The sequence below is a fragment of the Bombina bombina genome, chromosome 4 (genome assembly GCF_027579735.1).
Source record: "Bombina bombina isolate aBomBom1 chromosome 4, aBomBom1.pri, whole genome shotgun sequence".
In the NCBI taxonomy this organism is placed as follows: domain Eukaryota; kingdom Metazoa; phylum Chordata; class Amphibia; order Anura; family Bombinatoridae; genus Bombina; species Bombina bombina.
The window spans coordinates 88,679,819-88,695,811 of NC_069502.1; the positions used below are offsets into that span (position 1 = coordinate 88,679,819).

The 15,993-nt window shown below is 41.3% G+C and overlaps 1 protein-coding gene across 1 annotated transcript in view; it reads right to left on the bottom strand.

Moving 5' to 3' along the window:
- Positions 1-15,993, bottom strand: part of PINX1 (PIN2 (TERF1) interacting telomerase inhibitor 1) — a 431,187-nt gene that overhangs the window by 63,529 nt on the left and 351,665 nt on the right. The window lies entirely within an intron of this gene.

The window sequence follows — 15,993 nt, forward strand, 5'->3', positions numbered from 1 at the left end:
AATTGCAATAAGAACATGCTCTAGTGTGTTAGCATTTTTTTATTGCACAGTTGAAGTATGTGCTTAACCCCTTAATGACCAAGGACGTACGCCACACGTCCTCAAAAAAAAGACAGTTAATGACCGAGGACGTGTGGCGTACGTCCTTGGTCTGGAAAGCAGCTGGAAGCGATCCTGCTCGCTTCCAGCTGCTTTCCGGTTATTGCAGTGATGCCTCGATATGGAGGCATCCTGCAATAACCCCCCATGGCCATCCGATGCAGAGAGAGCCACTCTGTGGCCCTCTCTGCACCGGACATCGGTGGCCGGTATCGTTGGTGGGTGGGAGCAAGCCTGGGAGGCGGGTGGGCGGCCATCGATGTGCCGAGTAGAGGGAAGGGGGGCGGGATCGTGGGCGGGTCAGTCGGGAGCGCGCGCGTGCACGGGGGGCGGCGGGCGGGCGCGTGCACGGGGCGGGAGGGAACCGCTACACTGCAGAAAAATAAAGCTCTAAAAAGCAACAAAAAAAAAAGTTTTGAAAATTTTAAAGTAACAGCTAAGGGATCTGGAAGGGGTGGGGGGTTGGTCTTGAGGATCGGGGAAGCTACACTACAGAAAAGGGAATTTTTTTTAAAAAAAGGCAAATTTTTTACTAAACTGGGTACTGGCAGACAGCTGCCAGTACCCAAGATGGCGCCCATTAAGGCACAGGGGGAGGGTTAGAGAGCTGTTTAGTGGGGGATCAGTGAGGTTGGGGGCTAAGGGGGGATCCTACACAGCAGCATATGTAAATATGCTAAAAAAAAAAACACAAAAAAAGCCCAAATATAGCTTTTATTTTAGTACTGGCAGAGTTTCTGCCAGTACTTAAGATGGCGGGGACAATTGTGGGGTGGGGGAGGGAAGTGAGCTGTTTGGGAGGGATCAGGGGGTCTCATGTTTCAGGTGGGAGGCTGAGCTCTACACTAAAGCTAAAATTAACCTTGCAAGCTCCCTACAAGCTACATAATTAACCCCTTCACTGCTAGCCATAATACACGTGTGAAATGCAGCAGCATTTGGCGGCCTTCTAATTACCAAAAAGCAACGCCAAAGCCATATATGTCTGCTATTTCTGAACAAAGGGGATCCCAGAGAAGCATTTACAACCATTTGTGCCATCATTGTACAAGCTGTTTGTAAATGATTTCAGTGAGAAACCTAAAATTGTGAAAAATTTAACGTTTTTTTTCATTTGATCGCATTTGGCGGTGAAATGGTGGCATGAAATATACCAAAATTGGCCTAGATCAATACTTGGGGTTGTCTACTACACTACACTAAAGCTAAAATTATACCTAAAAGCTCCCTACATGCTCCATAATTAACCCCTTCACTGCTGGGCATAATACACGTGTAGTGCGCAGTGGCATTTAGCAGCCTTCTAATTACTAAAAAGCAACGCCAAAGCCATATATGTCTGCTATTTCTGAACAAAGGGGATCCCAGAGAAGAATTTACAACCAATTAAGCCATAATTGCACAAGCTGTTTGTAAATAATTTCAGTGAGAAACCAAAAGTTTGTGAAAAAATTAGTAAAAAAGTGAACGATTTTTTGTATTTAATCGCATTTGGCGGTGAAATGGTGGCATGAAATATACCAAAATGGGCCTAGATGAATACTTTGGGATGTCTACTAAAAAAAAATATATACATGTCAATGGATATTGATATTCAGAGATTCCTGAAAGATATCAGTGTTCTAATGTAACTAGCGCTAATTTTGAAAAAACATAATTTATGCTTACCTGATAAATTCCTTTCTTCTGTTGTGCGATCAGTCCACGGGTCATCATTACTTCTGGGATATAACTCCTCCCCAACAGGAAATGCAAGAGGATTCACCCAGCAGAGCTGATATAGCTCCTCCCCTCTACGTCAGTCCCAGTCATTCGACCAAGAATCAACGAGAAAGGAGTAACCAAGGGTGAAGTGGTGACTGGAGAATAATTTAAAAGATATTTACCTGCCTTAAAAAACAGGGCGGGCCGTGGACTGATCGCACAACAGAAGAAAGGAATTTATCAGGTAAGCATAAATTATGTTTTCTTCTGTTATGTGCGATCAGTCCACGGGTCATCATTACTTCTGGGATACCAATACCAAAGCAAAAGTACACGGATGACGGGAGGGATAGGCAGGCTCATTATACAGAAGGAACCACTGCCTGAAGAACCTTTCTCCCAAAAATAGCCTCCGAAGAAGCAAAAGTGTCAAATTTGTAAAATTTGGAAAAAGTATGAAGCGAAGACCAAGTTGCAGCCTTGCAAATCTGTTCAACAGAGGCCTCATTCTTAAAGGCCCAAGTGGAAGCCACAGCTCTAGTGGAGTGAGCTGTAATTCTTTCAGGAGGCTGCTGTCCAGCAGTCTCATAGGCTAAACGTATTATGCTACGAAGCCAGAAAGAGAGAGAGGTAGCAGAAGCTTTTTGACCTCTCCTCTGTCCAGAATAAACGACAAACAGGGAAGAAGTTTGGCGAAAATTTTTAGTTGCCTGCAAGTAGAACTTGAGGGCACGAACTACATCCAGATTGTGTAGAAGACGTTCCTTCTTTGAAGAAGGATTTGGACACAAGGATGGAACAACAATCTCTTGATTGATATTCCTGTTAGTAACTACCTTAGGTAAGAACCCAGGTTTAGTACGCAGAACTACCTTATCTGAGTGAAAAATCAGATAAGGAGAATCACAATGTAATGCTGATAACTCAGAGACTCTTCGAGCCGAGGAAATAGCCATTAAAAACAGAACTTTCCAAGATAACAATTTTATATCAATGGAATGAAGGGGTTCAAATGGAACACCTTGTAAAACGTTAAGAACTAAGTTTAAACTCCATGGCGGAGCAACGGCTTTAAACACAGGCTTGATCCTAGCTAAAGCTTGACAAAAGGCCTGGACGTCTGGATTTTCTGACAGACGCCTGTGTAACAAGATGGACAGAGCTGAAATCTGTCCCTTTAATGAACTAGCCGATAAACCCTTTTCTAAACCTTCTTGTAGAAAAGACAATATCCTAGGGATCCTAACCTTACTCCAGGAGTAACGTTTGGATTCGCACCAGTATAGGTATTTGCGCCATATTTTATGGTAAATCTTTCTGGTAACAGGCTTCCTAGCCTGGATCAGGGTATCAATAACCGACTCAGAAAAACCACGCTTTGATAAAATCAAGCGTTCAATTTCCAAGCAGTCAGTTTCAGAGAAGTTAGATTTTGATGTTTGAATGGACCCTGTGTCAGAAGGTCCTGTCTCAGAGGTAGAGACCAAGGTGGACAGGATGACATGTCCACTAGATCTGCATACCAAGTCCTGCGTGGCCATGCAGGCGCTATTAGAATCACAGATGCTCTCTCTTGTTTGATTTTCGCAATCAATCGAGGAAGCAGCGGGAAGGGTGGAAACACATAAGCCATCCCGAAGTTCCAAGGTGCTGTCAAAGCATCTATCAGAACCGCTCCCGGATCCCTGGATCTGGACCCGTAGTGAGGAAGCTTGGCGTTCTGGCGAGACGCCATGAGATCTATCTCTGGTTTGCCCCAACGTCGAAGTATTTGGGCAAAAATCTCCGGATGAAGTTCCCACTCTCCCGGATGAAAAGTCTGGCGACTCAAGAAATCCGCCTCCCAGTTCTCCACTCCCGGGATGTGGATTGCTGACAGGTGGCAAGAGTGAGACTCTGCCCAGCGAATTATCTTTGATACTTCCATCATTGCTAGGGAGCTTCTTGTCCCTCCCTGATGGTTGATGTAAGCTACAGTCGTGATATTGTCCGACTGAAACCTGATGAACCCCTGAGTTGTTAATTGGGGCCAAGCTAGAAGGGCATTGAGAACTGCCCTCAATTCCAGAATGTTTATTGGAAGGAGACTCTCCTCCTGATTCCATAATCCCTGAGTCTTCAGAGAATTCCAGACAGCGCCCCAACCTAGCAGGCTGGCGTCTGTTGTTACGATTGTCCAGTCTGGCCTGCTGAATGGCATCCCCCTGGACAGGTGTGGCCGATAAAGCCACCATAGAAGAGAATTTCTGGTCTCTTGATTCAGATTCAGGGTAGGGGACAAATCTGAGTAATCCCCATTCCACTGACTTAGCATGCACAATTGCAGCGGTCTGAGGTGTAGGCGTGCAAAAGGTACTATGTCCATTGCCGCTACCATTAAGCCGATCACCTCCATGCATTGAGCTACTGACGGGTGTTGAATGGAATGAAGGACACGGCATGCATCCTGAAGCCTTGTTAACCTGTCTTCTGTCAGGTAAATCTTCATTTCTACAGAATCTATAAGAGTCCCCAAGAATGGAACTCTTGTGAGAGGAAAAAGAGAACTTTTCTTTTCGTTCACTTTCCATCCATGCGACCTTAGAAATGCCAGAACTAACTCTGTATGAGACTTGGCAGTTTGAAAGCTTGAAGCTTGTATTAGAATGTCGTCTAGGTACGGAGCTACCGAAATCCCTCGCGGTCTTAGTACCGCCAGAAGGGCACCCAGAACCTTTGTGAAGATTCTTGGGGCCGTAGCCAATCCGAATGGAAGAGCTACAAACTGGTAGTGCCTGTCTAGGAAGGCAAACCGTAGATACCGTTGATGATCTTTGTGAATCGGTATGTGAAGGTAAGCATCTTTTAAATCCACTGTGGTCATGTACTGACCCTTTTGGATCATAGGTAAGATTGTCCGAATAGTTTCCATTTTGAACGATGGAACTCTTAGGAATTTGTTTAGAATCTTTAAATCTAAGATTGGCCTGAAAGTTCCCTCTTTTTTGGGAACCACAAACAGGTTTGAGTAGAACCCTTGTCCTTGTTCCGACCGCGGAACTGGATGGATCACTCCCATTAATAACAGATCTTGTACACAGCGTAGAAACGCTTCTTTCTTTATCTGGTTTGTTGACAACCTTGACAGATGAAATCTCCCTTTTGGGGGAGATAATTTGAAGTCTAGAAGGTATCCCTGAGATATGATCTCCAGCGCCCAGGGATCCTGAACATCTCTTGCCCAGGCCTGAGCGAAGAGAGAAAGTCTGCCCCCCACTAGATCCGGTCCCGGATCGGGGGCTCTCGGTTCATGCTGTCTTTGGGGCAGCAGCAGGTTTCCTGGCCTGTTTGCCCTTATTCCAGGACTGGTTAGGTTTCCAGCCTTGCCTGTAACGAGCAACAGCTCCTTCCTGTTTTGGTGCAGTGGAGGTTGACGCTGCTCCAGGTTTGAAATTCCGAAAGGGACGAAAATTAGACTGTCTAGCCTTAGATTTGGCTTTGTCTTGAGGTAGGGCGTGGCCCTTACCTCCTGTAATGTCAGCGATAATTTCTTTCAACCCGGGCCCAAATAAAGACTGCCCCTTGAAAGGTATATTAAGTAATTTAGACTTAGAAGTAACATCAGCTGACCAGGATTTTAGCCACAGTGCTCTACGTGCCTGTATGGCGAATCCAGAGTTCTTAGCCGTAAGTTTGGTTAAATGTACTACGGCCTCCGAAATGAATGAATTGGCTAGTTTAAGGACTCTAAGCCTGTCCATAATGTCGTCTAGCGTAGATGAACTAAGGTTCTCTTCCAGAGACTCAATCCAAAATGCTGCCGCAGCCGTAATCGGCGCGATACATGCAAGGGGTTGCAATATAAAACCTTGTTGAACAAACATTTTCTTAAGGTAACCCTCTAATTTTTTATCCATTGGATCTGAAAAAGCACAGCTATCCTCCACCGGGATAGTGGTACGCTTAGCTAAAGTAGAAACTGCTCCCTCCACCTTAGGGACCGTTTGCCATAAGTCCCGAGTAGTGGCGTCTATTGGAAACATCTTTCTAAATATTGGAGGGGGTGAGAACGGCACACCGGGTCTATCCCACTCCTTAGTAACAATTTCAGTTAATCTCTTAGGTATAGGAAAAACGTCAGTACTCGCCGGTACCGCAAAGTATTTATCCAACCTACACATTTTCTCTGGTATTGCAATGGTGTTACAATCATTGAGAGCTGCTAAGACCTCCCCTAGTAATGCACGGAGGTTCTCCAATTTGAATTTAAAATTTGAAATATCTGAATCCAATCTGTTTGGATCAGAACCGTCACCCACAGAATGAAGCTCTCCGTCCTCATGCTCTGCAAGCTGTGACGCAGTATCAGACATGGCCCTAGTATTGTCAGCGCACTCTGTTCTCACCCCAGAGTGATCACGCTTGCCTCTTAGTTCTGGTAATTTAGACAAAACTTCAGTCATAACAGTAGCCATATCATGTAATGTTATCTGTAATGGCCGCCCAGATGTATTAGGCGCCATAATATCACGCACCTCCCGGGCGGGAGATGCAGGTACTGCCGCGTGAGGCGAGTTAGTCGGCATAACTCTCCCCTCGCAGTTTGGTGAAATTTGTTCACATTGTACAGATTGACTTTTATTTAAAGTAGCATCAATACAGTTAGTACATAAATTTCTATTGGGCTCCACCTTGGCATTGGAACAAATGACACAGATATCATTCTCTGGGTCAGACATGTTTAACACACTAGCAATAACTTGCAACCTGGTTATAATCTTTTTTAACAAAAACGTACTGTGCCTCGAAGAGGTACTTAAACGATTAAATGACAGTTGAGATAATGAACTGAAACAGTTATAGCATCAAGTTTAAAATAACACAACTTTTAGCAAAGGTTTGTTCCCATTAGTAAATAACTAAATTTGACATAAAAAATTATAGAGTAACGTTTTTATTCACAGTCAATAAAAATTCTCACAGCTCTGCTGAGAGAATGTACCTCCCTTCAAAGAAGTTTGAAGACCCCTGAGATCTGTCAGTGAACCGGATCATGCAGGAAATATAATAGTAGCTGACTGGAATTTTTTGATGCGTAGCAAAAGAGCGCCAAAAACGGCCCCCCCTCTCACACACAGCAGTGAGGAGAAACGAAACTGTCACAATTTAAAGCAGACAACTGCCAAGTGGAAAATAATGCCCAAACATTTATTTACTCAGTACCTCAGCAATGTAAACGATTCTACATTCCAGCAAAAACGTTTAACATGACAATATTTATTAAAAGGATTAGTGACCTTTAACAGAGTAGTTCCGGTGAAAAACCATTCCCAGAATACTGAAGTGTATACATACATGTCATTATAACGGTATAGCAGGATTTTTTCATCAATTCCATTCAGAAAATAAAAACTGCTACATACCTCAATGCAGATTCATCTGCCCGCTGTCCCCTGATCTGAAGCCTTTACCTCCCTCAGATGGCCGAGAACAGCAATATGATCTTAACTACTCCGGTTAAAATCATAGTAAAAAACTCTGGTAGATTCTTCTTCAAACTCTGCCAGAGAAGTAATAACACGCTCCGGTGCTATTGTAAAATAACAAACTTTTGATTGAAGTCATAAAAACTAAGTATAATCACCATAGTCCTCTCACACATCCTATCTAGTCGTTGGGTGCAAGAGAATGACTGGGACTGACGTAGAGGGGAGGAGCTATATCAGCTCTGCTGGGTGAATCCTCTTGCATTTCCTGTTGGGGAGGAGTTATATCCCAGAAGTAATGATGACCCGTGGACTGATCGCACATAACAGAAGAAATAATGGTTTGGAAATAGCAAAGTGCTACTTGTATTTATGGCCCTATAACTTACAAAAAAAGCAAAGAACATGTAAACATTGGGTATTTCTAAACTCAGGACAAAATTTAGAAACTATTTAGCATGGGTGTTTTTTGGTGGTTGTAGATGTGTAACAGATTTTGGGGGGCAAAGTTAGAAAAAGTGTGTTTTTTTTCAATTGTTTCCTCATATTTTATAATTTTTTTATAGTAAATTATAAGATATGATGAAAATAATGGTATCTTTAGAAAGTCAATTTAATGGCGAGAAAAACGGTATATAATATGTGTGGGTACAGTAAATGAGTAAGAGTAAAATTACAGCTAAACACAAACACCGCAGAAATGTAAAAATAGCCTTGGTCCCAAACGGACAGAAAATGGAAAAGTGCTGTGGTCATTAAGGGGTTAAAGGGACACTGAACCTATTTTTTTTTATTTTGTAATTCAGAAAGAGCATACAATTTTAAGCAACTTTCTAATTTACTCCTATTATCAATTTTTCTTCGTTCTCTTGCTATCATTATTTTAAAAAGAAGGCATCTAAGCTTTTTTTTGGTTTCAGTACTCTGGACAGCACTTTTTTATTGGTGGATGAATTTATCCACCAATCAGCAAGGACAACCCAGGTTGTTCACCAAAAATGGGCCGGCATCTAAACTTACATTCTTGCATTTCAAATAAAGATAACAAGAGAATGAAGAAAATTTGATAATAGGAGTAAATTAGAAAGTTGCTTAAAATTTCATGCTCAATCGGAATCACAAAAGAAAAATTTTGGGTACAGTGTCCCTTTAACTTCTGCAAAGTAAGCCACGATCACCAGCTAACTCCCAGCATTGCTGCTCCTGAACCTACCTAGGTGTGCTTTTCAAAAAAGAATACCAAGAAAATGAAGTAAATTTGATAACATAAGTTAACTGAAAGGTCTATCCATACCATGCCCTATCAGTACCAATAGTTAAAAGGGATAGAAATCCCAACATTTTCTTTCATGATTCAGATAGAGCATGCAATTTTAAGCAACTTTCTAATTTACTCCTATTATAATCCACCAATCAGCAAAGACAACCCAGGTTGTTCACCAAAAATGGTCCGGCTTCTAAACTTACATTCTTGCTTTTTAAATAAAGATAACAAGAGAACAAAGAAAAATTGATAATAGGAGTAAATTAGAAAGCTGCTTAAAATTGCTTGCTCTATCTGAATCACGACTTTCACATTCATTTAATAACAGATATATAATATACATATTCCATTACTAACAATGTACAGGTAGTCCCCAGGTTACGAACAAGATAGGTTCTGTAGGTTTGTTCTTAAGTTGAATTTGTATGTAAGTTGGAACAGGCACTATATTTAGGTGAAACTCTAGCCAAACATTTTTTTAGTTTTGGAGAGCATAGGATAAAGTTTGTTTTGCTATCTGTGCCCCTGTTCAGAAAATTTCACATCACTTTCTGTCCTTGTGACAATTGGATTTTGAGTATTTTGGTTTATCCTGTAAAGAAGGATTGGCAATAAAGCTCTATTTTATCTGTTTGTAAGTATGAGTTGTACTTAAGTCGGATGTCTGTAACCCGGGGACTGCCTGTATATTGAATGCTTTGATTAGGCATTTAAAGGGATAGGAAAGTCAAAATTAAACCTGCATGAATTAGATACAGCATGCAATTTTAAGACACTTTAAAAACACTTCTATTTTCAAATGTGCTTTGTTCTCTTGGTATCCCTTGCTGAAATAGAATACACACATATCCAACACTAGTGGAAACTAGCTGGTGATTGCACACATTTGTCTCTTGTGATTGGCTAACTAGATGTGTTCAGTTAGCTGCCAATGTTCCTTAAAGGGACATAATACTCATATGCTAAATCACTTGAAAGTAATGCAGTATAACTGTAAAAAGCTGACAGGGAAATATCACCTGAGCATCTCTATGTAAAAAATGAAGATATTTTACCTCACAATCTCCTCAGCTCAGCAGAGTAAGTTCTGTGTAAAAAGTTATACTCAGCTGCTGCCCAGCTGCAGGTAAAAAAAATAAAGAAGAAATGAACTGCAGCCAATCAGCATCAGCAGTGCTGAGGTTATGAGCTCTTTTACTGTGATCTCATGAGATTTCACTTAACCCTCATGAGATTTCATAGTAAACTTCCTTAAACTGAATAGGGAAATAAGATGAGAGTGCACGTAAGCTCACTCCCTTAGCTGTCCCGCGACAGACATACTGATTTGCTGCTTAGAAGTCCTTTACAATGGGATGTGGCTACTGTGGAACTTTTGAGGTAAAATATCTTTTTTTTTTACATAGAGATGTTCAGGTGATATTTTCTAGTCAGCTTTTTACAGCTATGCTGCATCACTTTCAAGTGTTTCAACATTTGGGTATCATGGCCCTTTAAGCAAAAGATAACAATGAAGCACATTTGATAATAGAAGTTGATTAAAATTGTATGTTCTATCTAAATCATGAAATAAAATCTTGGGGCTTCCTGTCCCTTTAATATTGTTTTTCGTTATTTATTATGTCAATAATATACATTAAAATAATGATCTTCTTGCCTTCTTGGGGAATAAAATATCAGTCATTTACATGCAAATCTGATTTTCCTAAAATACCAAGAATCCGTAGGTCAAGTGTGTATGGCCAGCCAGGGGAAAATTCCTTATTAAATTAACTGAAGACTAATTGATTATTCAATTGTGATGTCAAGTTTCAGGTCACAAAGTCTTGAAATACCAAATACATATCTACAAATAATTTCTGTGGTGTGTAACAGCCTTGCAAACGCAATCTTATCACAGAGGCTTAAACTGACATTGTAAGCGCATCGAGTTGATTAAGACAAAGTAATACACATAATAAATTAAGAAGGAAAACTACATTTTTCAAATCTATAAAGTAATGAAAATGGCTTCTTGAAGTACTGGCCTTAGAAAGCGTATGCTATATTATTTTCTGTATTTCAGCTGGCATACTAAGGTATTAGAATATCTGATACTATAATAATTAATAGGAATCTTGGTGTTATTATTTTGATGAAGGCTATTAGCAGGATGCAGAAGACCTTCAGATACCAAGTCCTCAGTGAAGGAGGTCATGCTAAACAATATGCATTCATTTGTATTTGCTCAATAAACACATTTTAGTGTTTTAAATTGATATAAAAATGCAAAAAAATGCTGTGATATGTTAGAGTATTTTATTATTGCACTATTGTTTGTATATAAGTGTGTTTTTAACTTCTGCAAAGTGATTAAACACATAGTTGAAATCTGCTCCAGAGCTGCATTGCACTATTGGGTACTAGCTGAAAACATCTGTTGAGCCAATGACAATAGACAAACGGTTGTAGCCACCAATGATCAGCTAGCTCCCAGTAGTGTACAATATTAACATATTTTTCAACAAAGGATACCAAGAAAAAAAACATAATTTATGTAAGAACTTACCTGATAAATTAATTTCTTTCATGGTGGCGAGAGTCCACGATCTGTAACTGATGGCATATACATTCTTACCAGGAGGAGGCAAAGTTTCCCAAACCTCAAAAGCCTAAAAAAAGAGGAGCAGGAAAAGAGATGAGCTTATTAAAAATAACCCAAAAATAAAGAACAAATTGGGTGGGCCTCGTGGACTTTCACCACCATGAAAGAAATGAATTTATCAGGTAAGTTCTTACATAAATAATGTTTCTTTCATATAGGTGGCAAGAGTCCACAAGCTTGTTACTGACGGGATATAACACCGAAGATGTGGTAGTCCACGAGTAACAAAAATAAAGGGAAGGATAAAATAAAAACAGCTATTTTTGCTGAAAAATTAAATGCAAAAGTAATGTCTTTTTTAAAAAAAAATTAAATCACAGGCACTAGAATCAAACTAAAACAGCTGCCTGAAGAACCTTTCTACCAAAAGCTGCTTCGGATGAAGGAAAAACATCAAAATTATAGAATTTAGTAAAAGGTATGCAAGGAAGACCAAGTGGCCGCTTTGCAAATTTGATCAACTGAAGCTTCATTCTTGAAAGCGCAAAATGTGGCAACTGATCTTGTAGAATGAGCTGTAATTCTCTGACATGGAGACTGCCCCGCCTTCACAAAAGTTTTGTGAATTAAAAGTTTTAACCAAGATGCTAATGAAATGGCAGAGGCTTTCTGACCTTTTCTAGAACCAGAAAAAAATAGACTAGAAGTCTGTTTGGAATCCTTACTACATCCAAAGAGTGTAAAGATCTATCAAGATTAGATTTAGGATTAGGACACAAGGAAGGAACAATAATTTCCCTAGTAATGTTGTTAGAATTTACAACTTTAGGTAAAAATTTGAAAAAAGTCAGCAAAACTGCTTTATCTTGATAAAAAAAAATCAGATAAGGAGACTCACAATAGAGAGCAGACAATTCAGAGCCTCGTCTAGCAGAAGAGATAGCAAGAGAAACAACACTTTCCAAGAATGCATTGGTTCAAAAGGAGGAGCCTGAAGTATCCTTAATACCAGATTTAGACTGCAAGGAGGAGAAATAGATTTAATGACAGGTTGAATACGAATTAAAGCCTGAACAAAACAGTGAATATCAGGAAGATTAGCAATCTTTCTGTGAAATAAAACAGAAAGAGCATAAAGTTGTCTTTTCATAGTATTGGCAGACAAACCTTTATCCAAACCATCCTGAAGAAACTGAAGAATCCTAGGAATATATCGTCCAAATAAGGAAACACTGCAATACTCTGCTCTCTGATTACAGAAGGGCACTGATAAAAAGTGTTGGATTCTTATTGGTGCGCAAAATACCCCTTGCACAAACACCTATCTGCTCCCAAAAACAGATAGAAAAAAGGACATAGAAAAAATGTTATAGTTTGGTGTGAGTGCGCTGCCAGCAACAGGGGGTTAATACATAACTAGAAAAGGCGTATATTTAACTAGAATCAAAGTGCAAAGTCAATCCATCAAACAATGATTAAAATATAAACATTTATTATAAAAAACAAAAATTGTTCAATTATACAGATATCTGAATGGTCAAATTGTATATATAAAAAATCTTTACATAAAGCTAAGCAAACTTATAATTTGTAAATGCAATAAAAAATCCTTTAAAATAAGCAAACCTATGTTATATAAATGCAATACGTTAAAAACGTAGTGTTACTACATCCAATACCATAAATATAATATAGTGACAGATATATAAGCAGTGCACCAATGAGGGATTAATGGAAACCTGATATGATATATCACCAATCCACCTTATACGTATCGTGTGCGTTTATTATTTGCACAAAAGTCCTAACAAAGTCAAGATATGGGAAAATATATCGTATTGTTAAAACGTATTCAACACGTATTAAAAAAGGCTTGTCCCAATATTTTGGTTAGTTATCCTTTAGGTGTGTGTTCTTGCATGCTTTTCTCTGTATATTTACCGTTCACAGGGTACCCAGTATTACCAAGGCATAATGGTTTATAGATGGGTCGTGTGTTGCACTCGCACTATCGGCTACTTTACCTCCAGGTGTCTGTCTATCCGTTTGTGGGTATGTGTCATCCACTCATCGTTCGGCACAGGTAACTTTGCAGCCCCACGGATAGTGGGTGATGTCACACGCTCGTCAGTCTTCTTTAGAAAGTAGATCCGTTCCAGTGGGGGAAGCTTCAACTCTGCGCAGAGCGTATCTGTTACTTGTAGGTAAAAAAGAAGTGCCAGTGTAATCCTTTGCAATCCTTCGTTCTTTTAGGTTCGTTATGCTGGAAAAGGTGTAATTTATGTCCGTGATGCAACCATCAACGCGTTTCACCACTTGTCGTGGCTTTCTCGAGAATAATACTGAACATGGAGACAGAGGACGTCTCCTCAACATCCTGCAAGCACGGAACACAATGAAGAGACAAAGCCCTCCCAGCGCCCCCATAGAATACCAAAGTATTAGACCGTGAAAAAGCGTGTAAGAGACCCAGGCGAAAACCCCAAGTATGAGAACACAGAGTCCATAACAGGACGACACAGAGGGAGCTTGCAAGGAAGAAGATGCAGTCATCAAGAAACAGACCACACAAAACAGCCCCTCGACAGAGGGCATGCTCCAGGCAACCTAAGCCTACTCACAGGTCCCAAAAAAGGGGAACACAAGCCTCCATCGAGGCCCCCCGAGAAGGAGATTATACCCTCAGAAACCGAAAGAAGAGTAAACCCTCTCCTGCCAAAGGAGCAAGGAGAAAGGAAAAAACCCCATCTCCTAGCAGACTGAGCTATCAGGATAGACTCAACAAGCTTACACATCCAGAGGATACTGCGATCCTTAGACCACTCGGACATCCTGACCTGCAGACCCACACCCTGCTGGACCAACCCAGCCACAGGGATCCAATACAAGGGAACAAAAGAATCCCGAAACTGGTACAGGAACAAGCGTGAAGATGGCAGAGCCATCCCCCCAGAGTACAATTACAACCCGACTCTGAAAAACAGACAAGGCCATAGACCTAAGGAAAAAGGAGCGAAGCCCCAGAAGAGGAAGTCTCAGGGAGAAAAACAGGTCCGGCACCTAATAGTTCAGGCAACTATACACTGGAACTAAACACCCCAACTGATCAAAAAGCCAAACAAAGGGATTGGATGCATCTCCAGAGAATCCGTATAGCGAAGAGATCTCGAAAGCCCCGATTAAAGGAAGGAACCACCCCTAGCTAAAGTCCAACTCAACAAGGAGCAAGGCTAGAAGTTGAATGAAAGGACTTCCCAAGGCCTCAGGACAACAGAAGGGATACCACGAGGTCCACAAATGCCCTACTAGCAGGGCTAGTTTCCCCACCACCTCCACACAGGTAGAGGACACAGGGAAGAGAAAGGCGCTAAGCCTTCCCAGCTCCGGGAAACCAAGAGCAAAACAAGTCCCTACAGGGACAACCAACATAAGGAACACAGATCCCTAAAAGGAGCTCTAACTTACCCGGAGACAATGCAAGAAGACCCAAAGGTCTCATAACTCGGACAGCCCCTATGCGACCCAGAGTAAAAACCGTATCTAGAAGCACTAGAAACAGCATATACGCACCCCCTTAAGGTGCCAAAATCTGCAACAAGTTTTAAAATAGAAAACCTTACGCAAGCCGTACAGCTATCCATACAAGCTGTTGGACAAAGCCCCAATAGGACCATCCAGAAGCCTAACACTGAAGGCCAAACCACTCCTCAGTGGCAACGGGGCGTTGCGCCGGCCAGCCCTCTCCCATATGGAGGAGGAAACTCTAGGTTCTGATGAAATGAGATGTCAGATAAAATGACGCAGCGGAACCACCCCTGCCCAATCATCTATGACTGAAGGCTATAAGGACTGAAACCATCCTTTCCCGCCTCGCGACCCACAGGTCCTCTAGAATGCTTAGTTGAACATAAAAACAAGGATAACCTGAGCCCTCAGCACAACTACCGAACCGGTCCGGCAGAACAGCGCCCCATGTCTGAACAGCCACAAAACCGCTCTCATATGGCATACGGAACAAAACTGGTCGACAAGTGTCATCGAGGCCAATCTGGAGTCATCACCGGACACAGAATCTGAAAACGAAAAAGTCTCTGTATCAGAATCCTCTGTAACTGAATCTGAAATGAGTACAGTCTCAGCATCAGAGTCCTCCATAACTGGATAGAGGAAATATCAATATGGACTAAAGTAATAAAACAAAAACGTCACCTGACACCCACAATGGCTGGGACACTCACCACCTCCTATGACCAGACCCCTGCAGACTAGAATAGTCTCTTCGCCACACGGTCAGGAATGTGGAAATGGGTAACGGAACCATGCCCGAACACAAGGTGAACCGTACAGTCCAAAAAAGCGCGCCTAACTAAAAAGGCTGCGTCATTTCCAAAGGCCTTAAAGTTCCAACTACGAGCCCAGAAACATCACACATAAGCAGGTTGAATCACATAAACATAATTATAAACTCCCCTGTTCAATAACCCCCCTCAGGAATTATTAACCCTCTATTCCAAGATACTAACAGAAACTCACTGAGACCCTTATGTTATATAGTAGGACCCGCAAGGTATTGTAGCCTCTTGGGAAAAACATTCACATTGCAGTACATTGATGATAAAGTAAATCTTACCGGAATCTATGCCGTGGAACAGGAACACGGCCTTTCAAGTGTGACGAATAGTGGCATTGCCTCCGCCATGGACTTGCGAAGTTAGACAACGCCGATTGCTTGAGGATCGGTTAATATGAATCGGGATGGTTTCGCAGAGAGACTCTCCCTGCATCTCCGGACTCTAACTTTCATGCAAGCCCTCACTGAGAGACTGACAGGACTACTTAAAACTCCTGTCCCATGCCGAAGAGTACTACCCTCCATA